Source organism: Gouania willdenowi, chromosome 11 (genome assembly GCF_900634775.1).
Source record: "Gouania willdenowi chromosome 11, fGouWil2.1, whole genome shotgun sequence".
NCBI classification, from domain to species: domain Eukaryota; kingdom Metazoa; phylum Chordata; class Actinopteri; order Blenniiformes; family Gobiesocidae; genus Gouania; species Gouania willdenowi.
Genome location: NC_041054.1, coordinates 12,430,429 through 12,448,071, shown reverse-complemented (window position 1 = coordinate 12,448,071; position 17,643 = coordinate 12,430,429). Strand labels below are relative to the sequence as shown.

The 17,643-nt window shown below is 37.3% G+C and overlaps 1 protein-coding gene across 4 annotated transcripts in view; it reads right to left on the bottom strand.

Annotated features, from left to right (window-relative positions):
• Window positions 1-17,643, bottom strand: part of runx1t1 (RUNX1 partner transcriptional co-repressor 1) — a 75,394-nt gene that overhangs the window by 33,986 nt on the left and 23,765 nt on the right. The window lies entirely within an intron of this gene.

Here is a 17,643-nt window from a genome sequence, read left to right as displayed (position 1 = left end):
TGTAACGGATCACAATGGTGTTTTATGCTTCCCGAAAAACAAAAGATTCATCACAAATATTAAGTAAATTCTTTCCCAAAATGTGTTTTGTTGTCTTGTAATTTAGCTGTTTTGTAAAGATAACCACTGATAACAAACTAAGGCTGAACAATTAATTGCATTTGTGATATTATTGCGATATAAAACGCGATTTTCTAATCAAAAAGGCTGCAATTTTTTCATTTTTCTTGTCCTGTCTTGTACTGTCCTGTTAAGTTCAGAGTGTGTTTAAAAAGTGCAGTCCACATGTTTACATGTTTCATGAAACGTGAAGTTAGTTAGATATGTTGAAGAGGTGAAGCCACAGATTTGTTTGTGTTATTGTTGTAATGTATGCTTTAAAATTAGGGATGTAACGATTATTCGTAAGGCAGTTAAAAATCGATTCATAGATATCACGATTGACATCAATACTTTGAAAATTGAATCGCAGTACTTTTTTTAAACAGCAGAGGGCGCTATATATTTAAAGCTTAAATAAATCTGAAATTGTTTATTATGAAACAGATTGATTTATGGCTTGTGTTCATTGAAAAATACTAAAATATTAAATAATAATCCCGATAATTTCTGGTATTGTCACGATAACGATAAAAATCACGATAAATAAAAACTATAAACTAAAAAAAAATATTCCCAACTTGTGTAAACAGGTTTCTTACAAACACTAATAAATCTGAATACATCAACACTAGACACATTAAAAAAGGCTACAATAACTGCTGACTCAGAGTTTATGAGCTGATATTTCATAAAATGTATTTGTGCATGTGGGTCACTGTTAGTGTTATTGTACGCAATTTATTTCTTTCCTCACTTGAAATTAGCATTAATAATTCAGCAACTGACTGACATTAAATGGAACATCAGCAATAAGGGAAAAAAAACTAATCAATAATCTTTGTTAATCGAAAATCAATTTGTGATTGATTCAAGACTTGGAATCAAATCGTAAAATTGGGCTGATCGACCCCCACTGATCTGATTGGATCTGGATTGTGCATTTAATCGCGATTTTATGAAAAAACGGGGGTGTCCATACATTTGGACCTATTGCATTGTTATTAATAGGGATATACATTTCTTACAAGCCTTTAAAATGTGAATAATCATGGTACCATGATCCAGATTACTGCCAATATCTGGCAAAGCTGTATATATTTGGCATTTGGCAGAGGTTTGCGCTCTGAGTGTTCTTGTTTTTAAATGTTTTAATCTTTAAACTCAGTGCTTCACCAATATAACAAAGGCTGCACTATACACAATATCAGGCAGGAGATCATAACCATATGGCTGATTGGAAACCACTTCCCAAAAAATATTCAAACTTTTCCACACATTAAACTTGCTTTAGGAATCAGTTTAATCAAAGCTCAAAATAAAGCAAGGAACACTGCTTGAACGTCATGTAGAAAAACATTTCCTCTTGACGTTGTAATGACTACAGTTTCATCTGTGCTTATCAACTGTGTCGTATGGTTAAAAGCTAGAATTACACAGTGCTTTTATCACCACTAGAGTAGCTCTAAAATACTTTATATTGTCTAATTCCATCTCACTCCCAAAGCCTTTCTAGCTGATGCTCAGTCAGGCACAAATTGGAATTTATCAGCCAATCTCTGCTGATAGTTTCATAGCTCATTATGTTCATTTAGAGGTACAAGGTGTTTTATCTGGCAACAGCAATTAGTGAACATATAGACTTGCCCAACATAGAAGTCAAATGTGTTCCGAATCTCTGCATTATAATAAAAACTGTTAGTATATGTTCTATGTGCACATGGCTACTGACTCCATAAATGCTAATGCTGGTCTGTGCCTTTGAATACAGTTTAGGTAAAAAATGAAAGAGAAATTGTGAAATGAGAGGCAAGAGAATCTAAGCCTGTTAGCAAGGACCCAGTCTCAATCTCAACCAGCCGAGGTGCTCTGTGACAAAGTATTTTAGTCACGCTAGCTTGGCTTTAGCAAGCAGCAGAGTGAAAGATGGAGATGTCAGAGAAATTCTAAGAAAGCCCTTCACAGCTCCACAACCGCGCCAACATTAAGGGCACTTCTGTTTATTCTCCACGTTGACCCTTTGAGAGTTAGGGGGAGAGAGTGATGCAACTAAATGCAACAATCATGATATAACACAATGTAAAGTAGTGACCAAACACATCACGTAGTGTCGAAACGGAGGTAATGAGCTTTTCAGAGCATCAAAGGGTTACTGTGGTTACCGTAGTGTGACTTAAATGGGAGGGAGGATTAATTTCGTCAAGCAGTTTTTAGAAAACAGGCAAAACTTTGAATTTTTAGCAATAAAAAAATAGTTGCGAGGAAAGCTAAACATAGGGGATTAAAATAAAGTGATAAAAAAGCATTTAGCAAAAAAAATTATAACCTTTTATGCTAATGATGATGATGGGCTTTGAAAAATAATAAAAAAAATTAACTCAACTATTAAGTTTACTCATCATACTACCATGAACTTCAGGGCAAACTACTGCCCAAATGAGAAAAATAAGACATGGGATACATTGTGCAGGGAAACGAGAGTGGTCAGACAGTGGGATTAGTGATTAGAAAAGCAGAAGAAATGAAGCGAGGAAAAAAAGGAGTCTGAATTGAGGTAAGTGGAAGAGAAGAGCGTGACAACCCAAACGTTCCTTCGTACTGAGCTTCACAATCGGCAACTGTCCTCTTTTTTTTTCTCCGCCCACTCAACTCCAAACACAACTCCAGTCTCCATCCTGCCAACCTGGCCAGACTGAGAAAGGTTTACTACTTTAATTTCACCACAGTCCAAAGAATGTCTGGACTATTTATTTTATTAACTCAGGACGCAGCAGAATAGCAAGTGGAAACATATAGTCTTACCTCTGGCTGCCAGCTATGATATCCTGTACGCCTGCCGACAATATAATCTATTAAACTATAAAGTCTTTGCAGGAGACGAGAGGGTAATTCATCATTTTCCAGTCAAACACAACCACCTTACATGTATGTACTTAACAAGCCTAAATTAAATATGGTCAAGCCACTATATCACACATGGCTGTGCTTATTCTGTCCCACTGGACTCCTATTTCCCCTTTGTATATTGTCTTTTTTAATAGTTTGGTTATTTCAGTTCTCATTCTCTAAACCTCTACTTGTTAGAAGAAAAGACATCAAATCAAAGACCAAAATGAGTTTGGAAAGAACAAACTAAACAACTCATCTTACATTCAGGAGAACCAGCTTTCTTTTGACATCGCAACAAAACTGCGATTGTTTCCCACTGAGTTAATTTACTATTTACTACTTATTTATTATACTGTGGTGTTGCCATATTAAGGGTATCCGACCCTTTGAGTGGTTTCAAACTTTAATTGGCAGGAGAAAATATTTTGTGGCTTCTGAAGTAAAGCCACACGAAGCAGCACACGTCAGTTTTGAGGTGCTAAATTGTTAGCAGAACTATCTTGGATGCAGTACAATTACTTTTTTGCAGTGACAAATAAAATTTCATAATGGATCATTTAAAGCTCCTGGCACAACCCACAATAGTTTTTACAACACCAACAACGACAGTGTCGGGCTCATGGATCAATAAATGAAAAGTGTTTCTACAGAAATACAGGATAATTTACTCGCAGAATATTTCAAAGGTTGACATTTCTGCTCGTAATTTGATTTTTCACTGCACAAACATGGTGATTGCTGATAAATGGTTATGTGAATTGAACTTTTGCACATTGCATTGTGGGATTGGGAATCCCTTAGAAAAATGCGAAGCTGTTCGAAGAAACATTTCCGATATTTTACTTCATTCTTATTGTCATTTCTTGAGTTTCTTCAACAGACAACACTATCTTTGTTCTGGTTTGTTTATAGTGTTCCCCGTGATATGACGTCAGTCAGCAAGACACGGAATCTTCTGAAGTATTGTAGTGTTTCCGTGGTAAACCACAAAATCTGCATCTGCCATTCTTTTGGCAAAACTAGAAATATGTTAGGAAGTCACTTTGGCAGTGGATCGTTGCTAGCAGCTTTAATAAGTTAATGTAATTAACATTGTCCTATGTATATAGCCCCTGACCCCAACCCGGCCACACCCACACACACTCGTACAAAGCTGAAAAAACAACAACACAGACGAACCAACATGATTGCTGCAGCTGAAATAAGGAGAGAAAAAAAAAAATCAATGGCAGCCATTGACTGTAAAATTGCTATGGCACTTCTTGAATCAATAACATTCACCTCTCATCAAATGTAATCCCTTTCAGAGAAGAATAAAATGCGTGTTTTGGCTCGAGTAGATTCCAACAAAAACTGTCCACTGTGTATGCCAGCTATATACTCACAAGAGCATATGATATTTGTACATCCAGAGATAAACATACTGTGTGTCGGAACAAACAATCAGACAACCACTCATTTTTATTTCAGCAGCAAGGCCTGGCTGAACAATAAGTGCTTGCTATCCATGCATAATTCAGCTCAAACACACCCTTAAACAACCATGAAAAGTTGTGCATCTCTAGCAGTCTAATACATATGTTAAAAGTTAATGGCTGAATGCTTGAGTATTGTCTATTTATCATCCTCATTACTGGCCTTTCCGATGAGTATTGTACGGAAAGTGACAGGTTTGTGGTCAACCGATGGTTTTCCAGGAATGGATAGGTATTGATGTGTGGAACTTTAATGGAAAAGGGTGATGAGTGCATTGACTCTGCCCAACTCGCTTTATGACTTCTCAGAAGTGCTGTTATCCAGGAATTAATGGATTGAAGAGGATAAGAAGTGTGTTTGAAAGAGGTAGCAATTAGTAATGACGGAAGAGTAGAGATGGTAGAGTTTCTTTAGAATCTGTTGATTCACTCGTGCACTCTGAGCCAGGAGAAGAGGCAAACATATTGATCATACCAAAAGACGATGGCAAATATATTCTCCTGACAGCCACTTGATGCATCATTGGACCTGCTCACAGCAAGGAGGTGTTTCTAAACCAAAGTGACCCTACTATTTCTTTGTGTGGTTTACCTGTTCATGGGGCGACCATGGCTCAGTGGTAGAGTGGGTTGTCCAGTAACCGAAGGGTTGGGGGTTCAAATCCCGCTCTAACCGAGTCACTGTCGTTGTGTCCTTAGGCAAGGCACTTTACCCACATTGCCTTGTATGAGTGAGTATGAATTGTGCATGAATGTTGGTGGTGGTCAGAGGGGACGTAGGCGCAAAATGGCAGCCACGCCTCTGTCAGTATGCTCCAGGGCAGCTGTGGCTATATTGTAGCTTACTGCGTGAATGAATGATGGTTTCTGTAACACGCTTTGAGTCTCCTCAAAGAAAGCGCTATATAAATTCAAGCCATTACTATTACTATTATTAATTGCCAAAGAAGAGTTTCTAAAACACTAAAGGAAAACAATGTTGGTGCATGTGATTTACTGTCACTTGTCCAGGGTGTATTACTACACTTTCCACACTGATTAAAATGGGATTTGTTCCAACCCCTCACAACCCTGGACCGAATTAATTTTTATTTATTTCTTTTAGAATTATGAGTATAGTTGTGCCACTTAAGTTGATTACAGCTACATTTAATTGAAGTATGAGCCGTCACAAAATATGGCTTGTGTATACTTTGTCAATATAAGTCTGGCGGCTACTGACAATTAAACATTGCTAATTCAATCCAGTCTTCGTCAGTTAGAACAAAAACATGAGAAATTCATGACTAAACAAGAGCACTCACTAAGCGCAAACCTAAGTCAAGTGCCAAAATCTATCATTTGCCAGATATTAGTAGTTATCTGGATCAGTGATCCTGATCTTGGTACTAGAGGTGGGAACCTCTGGGTACCTCACGATACGCGATACAAAGCTCACGATAATGATTATCTCACTATATGTGATTATCAATATAATGGTCAGAAATCAATCTGCGATAATCTATGATATAACAAGACAAAAAAAAAAGATTAAGTGAAAAAATGCAATTTTTATTTTATATCTCTGAAAAACAATAAATTGAAAAAGTGTCCTATGAACAGTGACACTATTTTTTTTTACAACATTTCTGTAAATAAGTGTCAACATACCAATGTAAACAAATAAGTATCTCCAATAGTGCTTTCTGTAAACAAAACATAGGGTCTTTCTTACCAGTGACAAAATTATTGTGCAATATTCCAGTAAACATTATATTGGCTCCTTCAAAAAACAGTGACAAAAAATATTGTGATATATCGCCGTATTGAGATATCGTCACCCTCCGACTTGGTACCATGATCATTCACACGTTAAAGGCTTGGAAGAAATATCTATCCCCATGAATAACAATACAGTAGGTCCAAATGTATGGACACCCCCATTTTTTGAGAAAATCGCAATGAAATGAGCAATCCGGATTAGTGATAGACTGATACATCGGCCGATTTTTGAGTTTTTTACGTGTATTATTTACAGAGAGCAGAAACATTTTTTACTTGTTCTACATCACCTGTTTTTACAATTTGTTAAATGTTTACTTGTTGTCGTTCTACCTCAACTTTGTTAATTTCAATAAATGTTCTCTTTTTAAAAACTGAGACTCATACCATTTGTTATCGTCATTGTGTCATTTTTATGATGTAAATTGAGTAGTATCAGCTCCAAATATCGGCTCAAGAAAATCGGCAGTCTGTTTCGGTCATCGGCTAAGGCTGATGGAAAAAAAATCGATATCGGCATCGACCCTAAAAACCCATATCGGTCTATCCCTAATCCAGATCCCATAACTGAGTCAATTTTCATAAAGATTGGACCATTATGAACCAAGATATGATTTTTTAAAATTTCCTCAATAATGAGAGATATGGATTTTTTGATTTTTCAAACTGACCCATAATCAGCACATTGATCTGGATCCCTTATAAAATGTAACAAAATTTTCAATCTATGGGAAAATGTTACTTTTGTACTTTTGACGTAATCCTGCTAACAGACAAACAAATAAATGCCAGTGAAAGCAAAGCCCAAATGTCTGGTGTCAACAACCAAATCATGCCTTTGCAACCAGTATACATAGTACAAACCCTTAACACTTGAATAAGCTAACTCTCTCCCTGTATTTCCCCACACAGGCGCATTACCACTCCCTGCTGTAATAACAAAGCAAAAGTTGCCTCGCTCTAAATTATCACTTCTTTCATAGATCCTAGAAATGAGGCAGAACCCTGGACAACTACCTGTCACTCACAAGTATGTCTTCACACTTGCATCACCCGCCAGCATGGTCCGTGATTACGTTATCCTCAGTGTTTGCAAAATCTCTCTTTCTTTTTCGTTCTTTCTTCATCTTTCTCCCCCTCTCTTTAGTCGAGCTCAAAGAAAGGAGATTTTATCCCCCTGCTGACTTGTGATACATGCTTTTTATAAGGTTACACACAACTTACATCACTCGCCTAAAACAAGGTTGTTGCAATGAACGATATCTAGAAGGAATGTGGTCCCTCAGAAACAGTTCAATATGTTACAGGGAGGACTTTGCAAACTCACAACTCAAGGCAGAAGCACAATATTAAACGAAAACCTCATAATTTCATCATCAAACAAAGAGTGGAGTTCAATTTGTTTTCATGTCACGTTTGTGGAATGAGGACACCATTGACTAACCTTGGTATTTTAGAATAATCATAGAGGCAACAATGACTTCAAAGCTTAATAGAGATAAGGTCGATCTCTATTCTATACTTTTAGAATTGGCTCTACGTGCACGCGTGTGTTTGCAGGTCTTCAGGCTGCGATCAGTCCGTTGCAAACCCAGAAATTGATGTAACAGCAGCAGCAGCAGTAATGTGCCACTTGAGAGTACTTTCCACAGGCAAATCTCATTCTTTAAAACGACAATAGATTTTTATGTTTCAATCACACTAGTTTTTGAGGCCCTGACATAAACAATTTACAGTGCTGTGGCGCCTGCGGGGATGCAATATCACGTTAGTCCGATATAAGATACCATCGACGCGAAGTTGAATGAAGAAATTGCGCGTGGAACAAAAGGAGAACCATATCATCTCGACAAGCATAATGGTGTCAACGCACGCAATCGTGTGTGTGTGTGGGGGTTGAATTGAAAATCAAGAGGACAGAAGCTGCAGGGAGCCTTTAGATACACGAATAATGTCGAAAACATGGCGATGCAGCCTCCAGGTGAGTTAGAGATACACACACGCACACACACACACACACACACACACAATAATGTGCAGGGTGAAAGAGTCGGAAGGTAATTAAAGAGATGAGGTGATACAGAGATGGTGTGATAAAAGCTTGTGGTGATTGCTCTGTGCTGGCTTATGGGTGTAAAGAGTGGAACCAAGGGATGGACAACGGAGGAAAAGAAGTGTTAAAGAACTGCTGCTGAGGGACATGTGGCACGATTAAAATTCAGACGGTGTAGCAGGAGAAAAAGATCTGTCTGTATATGCCATTGCTTATACACACACACACACACGTACACACACATAGTTATATGCAGAGCATGTCCCATCAAACTCCACCCGCTTGTCAAGAAGATGTATGGATGCAGCGCTCCAACACAATACGAAAAAAACTGAAAACACGAATGCAAAGGAAGCCTATACTCTCTTTGTTTCTGTCTTTATTTATCTATATTTTTTTTACACAAACACAATGGTTATGTGGATCACATTCTTTAACTTCCTACAAGCAGGGGAATGTGCTGAACGAACACGTGGGCGGTTTCACCTTTCCACGTACAAGTGACGACAGCCTTTGTTACGGTACTATTATTATTACCAGTATTATTGTGGCTCTAATTTGGATCAGTGTGATTCATTTTAATGTCTTTACAATAAAGCCAGAAAAATGCTTCTACTGTAGATATATGCCTTAAAATGGAAATTAACATGCTTTATAAAATTCAACAACAGTTGAAATGGGACGTTGGTACTAAATCTGTGAATTTCTTTGAAAACAGACCAATTCTTTTGGAGAATCAATTAGATTTAGATTGTTACAACAAAACTCATTTTAACCTTCACTACATTGAGATTAGATTGGATACACTTTTTTAATCCCTTGGGAAGGATCCGTCAGGGAATTTATATTTCCAGCAGCATTACAGAAAATAATAGCAGCACACACAGTCGAAATAGAAATACAGAACACAGAGAATATACTAGAAGAAATCAGAATCTACAAAAATAAATTATAAATAAACAAACAAGGTTGATGCTACAGACTACAACTACTGCCAGTAATGTAGCATTAATCCTTTCCTCAAGTTATTTGTTGACCTTCATGCCTGAGATTTAGACAAAAATGTAGAAATTTAGATTTGCAAACGTATGAATTCCGCAAAACACTAATAATTATTTGAATGGAATGAAGAGTAACACATTAATAAGATCCAGTAATACTATTCATCTATTTCATTACTACCAGTATTTACTACATTATGTGCTTAGGATTTAACAAAGAATGACCAATAATGTTATAAAAACAGAGCTTTAAGCAGCTATTTAAACTATAATTTCCAAAGAAAAAGTTGCTTATATAGTTATAGCAGTATGGAAAGATCACAAAATCTAACATAAGTATAGAAATAATCAAAAAAATAAAAAAAAATAAATTCCTTGTTATACATAAATGTCATAGTTTTACTCCTGTTTTTTTTTTTCTCACTTAATGTTTCTAACACAATACCACTGCAATGTACTCACAACATGGGCTATGATGACTATTAAAAAAGTGATATTACAATCTACCCCAGAGCATTAGAAAAAGCTCTGCCCCTGATCGAGGCTGACAGTCTTTTAGAACTCCCACCATATCTTTATTTTTCTCTGTGTAACATACGGAGATTTCTCAATTTTGCACAAAGGTCTGAACGCCATCTGTTCCATCGCGCAAACATTAACACACACCGACATGCACATAGGCACACACACACACACACGCTAAACTACACGAGCCAAACTCATACAACCAGGAAAACACCGCACACGACAAACACACACACACACACACACACCGAAATGCACATAACAAAACATATGTGCTCTATAACACTTGAAAGCTTTACTTTAAAAAAATATATAGATTTATTGCAATGTCTGCTTCACCCATCTGTTGAAATAAAGTCTCTCTTGCAGAAAAAGAGGAAGCAAGTGTTAAGAAACAATAAAAGTGATTCACAGTCTCATTAAGCATCCTCTAAGACTGAACTAATTCCTGCCACATCTTGTTTGCAGGCAAAACTGAACCACAGGATCTTGTAAAATATAGACAGAGATTAAATTGGATGAAAATACCAATGGTGTCAGAGGAGAATGAGTCAGAATAAAGGTCAGGGAGAGGTCAAACCAATGTGCAAAGTAGTAATGAGCACTAGAGGTAAAACTGGTTCAAATACAGCAGGTATTGAAGGTGAAAAAGGGCTTGGATTAGAGAAAAGTCCAAATTAATTCATACGTAATACTTAAAAAACGTAGTTCTCATTGTTGTGTTGTAAAAAATGTCCTTTTTAAGGAAAAAATAAAATGAAATGATTCAAATGCAAACGTCAAACAGCCAGGTTGAGCCTTTCGATGGAAGCCAGCCATTTGAAAACCGCTTTGAGAACTCTGATTCATTTCTGATTCTGTGCTGACACACAGCTTAGTAAGCTTGAATGGGTCTGGGTGTTTTCCCAGGCAGGACTCGCCGCCAGCAAAGGACTCACACCGCATTCTCAACCCACAGCATAATACTGATGACACATGGTTTCATTTTCTGGAGCTTTACATTCAGCCACTGGCTAATCTTTCTTCCATTTGTAATATTCATCTATTTATTGGTGTGGATGAGGATTTACCTCTTCGGGAATGTATGTTTAAGATAACATTGATTTTAAAGGTATTAACAATACAGCACTGGGTATAAGGGGAATACTTTGTAAAATCTCAGTGTAAAAACATTGTTGTTTGCTGCTGTGGGTGCAAAGAAAATGGTGTTGCTGCACCAACAAAAGAAAACACTAGCACTAGCAAAAAGTGTTATATCTACACACATGCCCAAGTGGGATACTGTTAGCTATGTCCGAATAAATAAAAAATAAACATTAGGGATGTAACGATTCACTGAACTCCCGATACGATTCGATTCACGATACTGGGTTCACGATACGATTCTCTCGCGATTTATTTTACAAAATGGGACTGTAGACAAATTTTTAGAAAATACTGTACTATTTTCCTTTTATTTTTCATTGTCAAAAGAATTCCTTGATAAACTACTCAAAACAATGCAATTTAACTAAAAGTAAATCTTGAACGAAATAAATAAAGGAATAATACAAATGAAAAAGAAGCCTATTAATTTAAATTCTGGTTCTATAATAAACAATGCAAAACTGCATAATAGTTCTTTTTCTTTTAAAAGTGCAACTGAAAATGTATTGTGTGCCTTAACAATTGGACTTTAAAAAAAAAAAAAGCCGTGATTACACTGATTTACGTCATATTTGTTTGGACCAGCAGAGGGCGCTGGTAACACAGTGGTCGGTTGGCATGCAGATATCTTGCAGTGAAGAAGAGAAGCTATGCTAGCAGACAGAGCTAATAGAAAAACGTGACTTTTACAGATATTCAAGTAATATTACAGATATTCTTTCGGTGCTAAAGGGGTAATGAATCATTTATTCACATATTCATGAGTAGAAGGCAGCCAGAAAGAAAGTATTAGCAGACTCCGCCCGCCGCCTACACTGCTGGTTAAAAAAAGTACTGCGATTCAATTTTCAGAAAATCGATATCAACCGTGATACCTATGAATCGATTTTTAACTGCCTTACGATTAATCGGTACATCCCTAATAAACATACATTTGTTCCCATCTGAGTCTGTGTGGAGTGATTTTGCATGTCTGACCCAGTGGGCGTGCACTGTAGCTGTCCCCACCCATTGTTCTTGAAGCCAAAATACGGTGCTTACGGTGCGCTTCTATCTTTTGACGTCATTTGGAGCCAGAGTCTGTGCAGTAGGGTCTGGCAGGAGGAGCCATGGTAACATGCCCCGCCCATTTTGCGTACTGCTCTGTTGAGTTACGCAGCTCAGCTACGCCACAAACTTAAGCATTTACCCCACTTGTACATTCTACCAATGACTTGATCAGATCATAGAGGTTAGTACAACACCACAATATATTTCAACTCAAATATCTAGTTAAAGGTGCAATATGTGAGATTTGCAAGCAATTTCATATTACTGCGAAAAACTGACACTTTCGCCATATCCGGTCCTGACCACTGAATGTACAGGTGACAATATTCTCTGCTACATCCTGCAAATGTTTTGCCGGGCCCATACGGGCCGATGTAAATCGTCAGCTTTACGTGTGATGCGTTCATGAGTGAAAATGTTTAAGCAGTTGTTTGTTTGTTGTAAACCTCACAGGTTTAGATGTTTGTTACCAGAGATGTCCTAATTCAGGGACTGCTCTGCTGTAAAATAGGCTTATACTCACCCAACCGGTGGAAAATAGGTCCTACAGGTTGGCCCAGCCGGCAATATCTATTAATGTATTTATAACTATGCAGTCTAAACAAAAAAAAAAAAATCACATTGGCAGCTAAGGACATGTTTCTTAACACTCAAATTTTTATTTTAGGTATTTAAGAAATATTAAAAAGTTGAAAATTCTTCGTATTGCACCTTTAAATGGTGTCTCGGCTTTCCTTCACAATGTAACTGCTATTCACGACGCGAGCTACGCAAGATCCGCGGCTGTCAATCATCGTCATATACAACGTAAAATCCTGTTTTTCAACCTCAAATAACTGATTTAAAACAAACTTCACAGAAAAATGAGCACTTGAACACAATGTAGGGTGATAATAACTAATGATTACAGTAAAGATTAGGTTTGGAAAAAAATTATGTGACGAGTATTTTAACTTTACAGTTTGACCCTAATCACATCTGTTATCATTGAGGAGGTGGGGTTTATGACCTATACTGCAGCCAGTCAGCAGGAGGAGCTCTAAAACTGAAAGATTCACTCCACCGGTGAGCTTGTCCCGTCCATTCTTTTTACAGTCTATGGTGTGACCAGGAAAAGGACTAAGCTTTAAAATGTAGGAGGACTGGAAAGATGGTGTAAATGTAAATACAAGTTGTCTATCAAAGCATGGCATGCAAACAAACGATATATATCGAGATTCGTTATATCGAGTTTTTGTACTTTGGCAAAATAGAAAATAACAATATCGCCTATATAAATATATATATTTTGATACTTTATTTTGTATCAAAACACTTGTTTTAGGAGTTGCTGCTTTTGCGACTTTTCAGAACAGCATGAAAAGCACTGTGAGTTGGATTGCTGAGTGCGTCCTAACCCAGATCTACCACTAAACAAGCCACACTACAGAACTCACTCACACGTGCTGTCCCGTATAGGAGAAAAAGCCAAAAGTGGCACATATTGTGCAACTGTTTGTTAATAAATGTGCTTGTGTGGCATTTTGCATCATCAAATTTAACCCAGAATTGTTTTTCTAATCAGACTTCATTTGAAATAAAATTATCGAGATTTATATCGTATATCGCCATTTTGAGAAAAATATTGAGATATGAGTTTTGGTCCATATCGCCCATCCCTACATACAGTACAATGCATGATCTGTATTGTGACAAGTTATTTGTTTCCAACGGTAAATAGATTAAAGAGTAACTAAACCTTGAGGTTTTGACTGACGTGCGTCTTGGCTAAATATTAAAAAACATGGCTTGATTATGGGTGGGGCTCCCGGAGTGGTTAAGACACGCCCAGTCTATACAATAAAATCTCCAGTGGTTGGTAGGAGTGGTTGGTGATGCAAAAGAAGCCACCAAAATGTCACTAATGACCACCCTTCTCAGCCAATAGTAAATATCTATAGTAATAGCGGCGTTTCAACCCATAGAGGGCAGTCACTCTTACATTTTTACAACAAAAAAATGACAAAACTGGAATACTTTGACTAAAATCAACACTTTACATTTTCATCAAAGTACTAAAACCAAATTAGCTCTTGAGTTTTACATTTTCCTTTAATGCTGGGGGGGAGAGAGAGAGAGAGAGAGAGAGAGAGAGAGAGAGAGAGAGAGAGAGAGAGAGAGAGAGAGAGAGATATGATGGTTGGAAAATTGACGAAGAAGAAAGATGATGATGATGCTCAAGAAACGAAAGAGAGCGAAAGAGAAATCCAAAGTGAAAAGAGGAGGACGAGTGGTAAAAAGTAAAGAGGGCAGAGGCAAACAGAAGGGAGGAGGGGTCGCGGCACGGGGGGAGCAGCTTGTCCGCTCGGTGTTTTCAAAATATCAAATGACGGTTGCCATGTGTTGGACATTACGGCCTGTTAACTATCTTTCCCAAAACCGCTCGGAAAAAAAAAAAAATATGTTGGCAATTTATGAAATGTGTTCCAGGGCCGCGCTAAACAGAACCAGATTTACACAACCCAGAAGAAGAAAAAAAAACAAACAGCACACACACCCCTCCACCTCCCCCCGCCCTGCAGGAGAAGATGGTTAAACACAGGGTCTTAGTCACATCTGGTGAGCAGAGTGCTGCAGAGCGTCTTTTGGTGAGACCTCAGATCAGGTCATTTCAAGGCTTACACAGTGTGCGTGTGTGCGTGAGAACATGTGTTTGTGCGTGACACAGTGACCGTGGCTTACTAATGATCTGATTGGCTGAGAGGGGAGTAAGCTGGAGGGATGGCCTCTGGATGCACAAACACCACAATCACCGTCACGACCCATTGCAGGTCAACCACTTGTGAGTTTGTCTCCTTTTATCTACCCATTGCTCTAATTCTCTTTGGCCCTTTTTACTCATTGTTTTTCCTTTCACCATCTCACAAGCAAGAGAAATAAGGTTTAAATAAAGAAATATTTAAATAATAAAAATTACTAAACATAATTTACTCAGCACAACTTAACATGAACTCTGAAACGCAGTCAGCCGAGACTAATTCTTGGGCATTACAGCTGACAAATTGTTATTGTGATTGCACATTTTATGATGTTATTTTCCTGATTTTCAAAAAAAGTCACAATTTATTACTTTTTCATTAAAGGTTACATGTTTATCCCAATTTTTGTGGAAATTTTGTTGCAATTGGCGGCCCTGAAAATGTTTTATTCTCCAAAGGAAAATATAAAGAAAACATTCAAACTCTTCCCCACCCGTTCCATTGTCATACCCTGACTCCCTCTTCCCGGTTCCCTTCCCCTCACCAAGGTGTAGCACAGCCCTCTCTTTTTACATTCTCCCTTTAATAATATTTTTCTAACCCTTCCTCAGATGATGGTCACAATTATGCAATAAAATAAATGCATTTATTTTATTGAAAAAAGAAAACGTGGATTGCTGTTGTGAAAAGATTCCACTATATATAGTGTTATACCTGCGACAGCATGTGCAGACAGGGTAAAAAGAAAATAAATAAATAAAAACCTTTCAATTTTGTCTTTATCTTGTAATTTTGTATTTGTTTTTACCCTTTTTAGAAATAAAAAAGCTACAGCAAAGTCCTACAGCCTTGTGTTTAAATGTAATATTTCAAGCCTTTATTCATTTACAATGAGACAGGTTATAATCATGTAAGCTTTTATCTTTCAGCAGCAAGTAATTGCTGCTGTTCTCTGAATAATATGTTGATCCCTATCATATGTTTTTATCGTGACGTCTAACACTTTACATTCAATCCTTCAGCAGGATTAATGCAGCGATGCTTTGCAGGCTCAGCTGCTGCTGCGCATGTTTCGCGCACTTCTTTCATTGACCTCAGTTTACTATGTGTTTTCTTTTGAGTTTGTTTGTTCCTTTTTAATGTTCTGCATTAGTTCAAAATAGAAAATGTTGAATCGATGACATATTTATCACTATATAGTAACAACAACAGATTGGGGAAACTGTTACTGTTACTATCAAGATCTCATTGTTATAGATGCAAAGAGGATCATCTTGTGTGACACTACACTTTTAATATGAGTAGGGCCACAGATTTTCCACGAAATAAATACTAAATTAAATATCCGACATGGAAAAAGCAGTCGGACCCACTGTTTTTTCTCACGGCACGAAAATGCCTCACATGTATGTTTTGGGACTACATCACACGTAGTTTTCACCAGAAAATAGACAAATTAAACAAATATGTGACACAAATACAGTATGTCCAATTTTGCAAATAATTCTGATTAGTCCCACTCAATACATGTAACAGTTTGTCTAGTAATCATCCTGTGATTGTTGGTGTATTAGCTGAACTGGTGGTTATTTTACCTGGTGACACGTCACAGCAAAAGCATCTAAACACACACATGGCTGCGTAGGGTTCCATGCAAAATATGAGGGTGATTCATCAATTGGCAGGAATAAAAGGTTTCACAAATAATGTTTTGGGACCATGTTACACATTTCCATGGTGTTTTTCCCATTAAACAGGAGGCTGAGGGTTCAACATTGTTGATAATGTTGCTATTTTCACATTTTCAACTTTATTTCTACAGCACAAATTACAACAAAGTATTCTCAGTGCGCTTTAACAAAATATAAAGTCCATAGTAAGAAAAATAACCCAACAAGATCCACATCAGTAACAGTTGCCCCAATCTGTTGTTGTGACTATATAGTGATAAATACTGTATGTCATAGATTCAGCATTTTCTATTTGAAATAGTGCAGAACATTAAAAAGAAAACATGTAGTAAACTGAGGTCCATGAGTTCAGCGTCATCATCCTGATTTTGTAAATCATCTGTAGCATACAAAATGTAAAAAATAATAACAGAAGTAGATCTATGGACACAGGTCAGGTATTGGAGCCCAGAGTTCACAGCACACATGGTGACGCTGCTTTTAGTTGTTATGCTGCAAAGATGTGGAACAAACTGCCAGCAGAGCTGAAGTCAGCATCCAATGTGAATATTTTTAAATCCAAGTATGATTGAGAGGGATATTTTCAATCAGATTATTGTTGATTTTTAAACTGTTGAATATTTTCTGTTGAACTTTTTGATCATTTAAAGCACATTGAACTGCCTTGTGTATGAAATACAATATACAAATACATTTGCCTTGCCTAGTTGACTCTATTAAGCCTATTTGGCATGTTTGGGACAAGTTCAGGAAGTTTAATAAGCAGTAAAGTCATCTAAATAGTGAAAGATGATGAACTGGAAACGAAAACGTGGGAATGTAAATGGATAAACCCTGAAACAGAATTTGGGAAATTTTTAAAAAGTAGAATTTGTGAGCCAATATCAGTCTCCAGGTAGAAAACACTGTGGACAGTTATTGATTCATTGTAGGATAGGTGCCATATAAATAATCACATTTAATCTGACTTTAAAAACACAGCAGATGTTGCTGTAGGCGTCCAGGAGACGCACTACGATCCTAAATCTACTGTCATTACGCTGCTGGTGTGACTCACAGCCTCATTCCGACTTCCATTCTATTGTTTTGGTTTTTCTGTGGCATCAATTCAGACACATATGCAGACACAGACACACACACACACACACAGACACGAGCATACGCACGCACACATTCAGACACACAGCCGAACTGCTCTCCAGTGCTACAGATGGA